The sequence below is a fragment of the Tursiops truncatus genome, chromosome 12 (assembly GCF_011762595.2).
Source record: "Tursiops truncatus isolate mTurTru1 chromosome 12, mTurTru1.mat.Y, whole genome shotgun sequence".
In the NCBI taxonomy this organism is placed as follows: Eukaryota; Metazoa; Chordata; class Mammalia; order Artiodactyla; family Delphinidae; genus Tursiops; species Tursiops truncatus.
In genome coordinates this window covers 31,582,000-31,585,670 of record NC_047045.1, presented here as the reverse complement: position 1 = coordinate 31,585,670, position 3,671 = coordinate 31,582,000, and positions in this window count along the sequence as shown.

The following is a 3,671-nucleotide window of genomic DNA, read 5'->3' as shown; positions in this document are numbered from 1 at the left end:
CCTCTTGCACATTAATTTTATGATTTTAATCTAAGGAACGTACTTTTATAAAAAGGCAGCTGGAGTTTTGTATAACAGATTTTAAAGGTACTTCCTCTCATCTCCCCCAAAGAAAATGGTTTTAAATTAATAGTTTGTCAAAATCTGTAAATTGTACCCATGGATTTTTGTCAAATTTTAACTATAAGGGTGTAGAAGAGGGCCAGAAATAGATCTTTACGTTCATTTGGAAGCATTTGACAGCTTTCTAAACTTTTCTTCCTGTTTTGGGGATTTTCAAGTAATATGTTCTCTGTGTGTATAAAGTATGGTTCACTCCTGTAAAATGAAATTGCTGGATTCAATCAGAGCAGTGCACCATTAGAATTATTTATAAGGAATTACTGTGTTTGACAGTAGCAGCAGTGCAAGTCTGGAACTATATTCTGCAGTTTCCCACTTCTGTTTTAAAGCATATTTTAAACACTTTGGGGTTACTATAGAACTAAAACTCACAATTTGATATATTTATTTATATTTTTAAAGTATAATATGACCTCAGCTCAGTGGAGGAATACTGTATTATTCAGGTTTGTGTCAGTTTCATAACATTAAAATTTGGTTTTGTCAGTTTCTTAAAATTATGATCAGTGAGCGGTCTAGCAGTTTAAGGCAGTCATAACTTATGAGTAAAACGAGGCTCTGCAGGCACTGAAATGCTCAACTGAAATGCTTTTAGGGTCCACTTTATATGATTACTCACTTATGCCACAATAGATAAATCTTTGAAAACAAATGCTTTTAAATTTTAAGTTAAAAAGGAAAAAGCAGGTTCAGGTCACAAGAGTTTTAGAGTATGCCTTGTTACCAGCAGTAGTTCATATTAAAGTAAGCCAGGTTTTTGCCAAGGTCAGTGTTTCCTCAAAATGAAGGTAGAAATAGACTTATAATAGTGTGCTCTTGTACCTTTACATAGGTTCTTAAATAATTTTTAGCAGTTACGCATTTATCTAGAGGAAGTCAACTGTGAATAAATGCATGTTTACCAAAATGATTGTTTTACAGTGCATTTAGTTCTGATATTTATTAAGTTGACATTTCACACAATAACTTTTAAATAGTTTGGAATTCTATATAGTTTAGACATCAGTCACATCTGAGATAAGTAAAGGAAAATGTGCAATATTTTTTATGTAGGTGAGCTACCACAGTGTACCTAATTGCGGAATTATCTGATTAATTTGTAATAGATAAGTTGTATAACATTTTCATATCTAAAGATGTTTTTTAGATCAATCTCAAGTGAAATAATATTTTCAGAATAAAATTCTACAGAAAAAGTCTACTGGCTATGATATGCACATTTTTAAGCAAGATATGAACTAGAGCCAAAAGTAGCATTTGACAGTTTGATTTACTCTGCCATAATATGCAAGCTTCTTATCTGTAGATATTTTTTAAAACATAGTCATGATGTATGTGATTATTAGTAAATACATCAGTATTATAATTAGATATTTGGGTTTTCAGTTTAGAGAATTCATCATTTCACTGACATTAATGGAGTATGTTTACCTTGAATGGTAAGATTTTATAAATAGGGCTTCCATGATTTGGGATGTGAATGCTAAAACTTATACGTAAGTTAATTAGCTGTGTAATTTGGTTATGAAGTCTTTTCTAAAATGATACCACCAGAAAATTAATAGATTAATTTTTTGAGACAATCATTGGTCTGGATTGGTTAATAAAAACTGTCTTAAGAGGTTTTCTTTTCAAATATTTCTAGTGTATTAATCATACTTGTTTTTGTGGAATGGGGGTAAACCACACCATTAAAAGAATAAAATGTAATTTGGAAAGAGGTAATTATAAGATTTGTTTCAGGCCCCAAAATATAAATAAAGATTGGTGTGGAATTTCAGTGTATATGTTTCCTGCCCTTGTAAAATGTCTTTTTAAAAAAGCATCTGTTTCTAATGGTATAACACAATAGGTGAATCTTTTTTTTAATGTCTGAGTTATTTTGTTTCTTCAAAGGAAGATATGAAGTATAAATAGTATTTTTAATTTATTGACGTTTCTAAAATGTGCAAAGCATGGTTTAGTGGAAATAGTATTAGATTCATTGGATTGTCCTGCCTCTGCTGTTTGATATATTTTGGGCAAATCACTTAATCACAGTGGAACTCAGTTTCTTCAGCTGTATAACGGTGGAATTAGATTATCTCTAAGGTCTTAAGTTCTTCAGTTTTAAGTAGAATTTGGTTGTAATGTCTAAACCTTATATGAGAAAATGGGCTTAAAATAACTTAATAGCCCTTAAAATAACTCATGTGTGATGAGTTACATTGATACCATGAAGGTTTACTAGGTGTCATCCATAGAGTTTTCCTATAAAAACACATAAATCTGCCACATTCTGATTGTGGTAATGTTAAGATAAAATTATCTTAAGTTACCAATTTATTGAGTATATGGAATTTTGTAAATACAAAAATTTACCAGTTAAACCTAAGTGGATGTAGTAGTGTTATCATTTCAAAGAGGTAAAACTGTGTTAGCTATAAGGGAGCACTTAACCCTTAACTTTAATGAAAAAAGTTTATATAAAATTGAATTTCAAAGTATTAAATAGATATTTAGTTTTATAGCAAAATAAACTGTAGACTCTGTAACACGTTTATGGGTGAGACCATGGGGATGATCTGAGAAATATCTCACAACAGCCATACATCGCATTATAGCTGCTGTTCCTCCAGTACAACTTGGGTTTAAGTGTCATTGGAAGAGCCTTTTATTGATATTTGTAGAGAAAAGTACTGCAAGCTAGTTTTGCTTTTCTGAGCCAAACTAGTGGGTATTTAAGAGGCTTTTGTTTCCTATTGGTATTAAGGCAAATCACTGATTGCCTTTGTTGAACTGAAAATGTAGTGGAGAGGCTCTGAAGCCCAGTGAGGGGAATCATTCAGAGAAAGTACATGTAAATCAAGCTCTTAGAACTTTAATCATACTTGCACTTTGCTTTTTCCTGCGATCTGTCACTCCAGCAGATATAACACATGCTAAATGTTCTTTTGTGCAGAGCTTTCTGCCTTCAGTTGGAGAGATGGTCATGCATCTTGAGGGGCTCTGAAGACAACTTGAAAAATCTGCAACCACTCTTAGGAGGAGGTCAATATTTTACTAAGAAACCATAAGGGAAAGACCATTACTGAGCAGTAAATTTGACTAATTCAAAGAACCCTTTACCAGTCTGATCCTGCCTGTTAAAAATGTATGATTTTGTCTTTGATGTTGGACATTTATCATTGTTTGTACCCAAGGAAAGGCTGTTACACATTTAGGAGTAAAATGTTAGGTTGCCTGTTCTAACCCTTAAGTGAAGTTTGCCTAGCCTGAGTGATTAACAGTTTCCTGCTATGTAATGTGTGCCCTGTCGGGAACATTATCAGGTCACTCACAGAAAACAAACTTTCAATATAGACTTCTGGCCCTCTGACATTTGAGTGCCTTGAAATGGGAAACAATTCTCTTAGGGAAGAAGTGCTTCGGATCTTTTGTAATTATAAGTTTCGGTCAGTGTCTTACAGGAGTGTCCTTGGGAGACATCTGTTTAATATGAAATAATTAGAGCTATACAGGAATAAAAGCTAGATCACATAGCTTGAAGTGGTATCATTACTGATGGC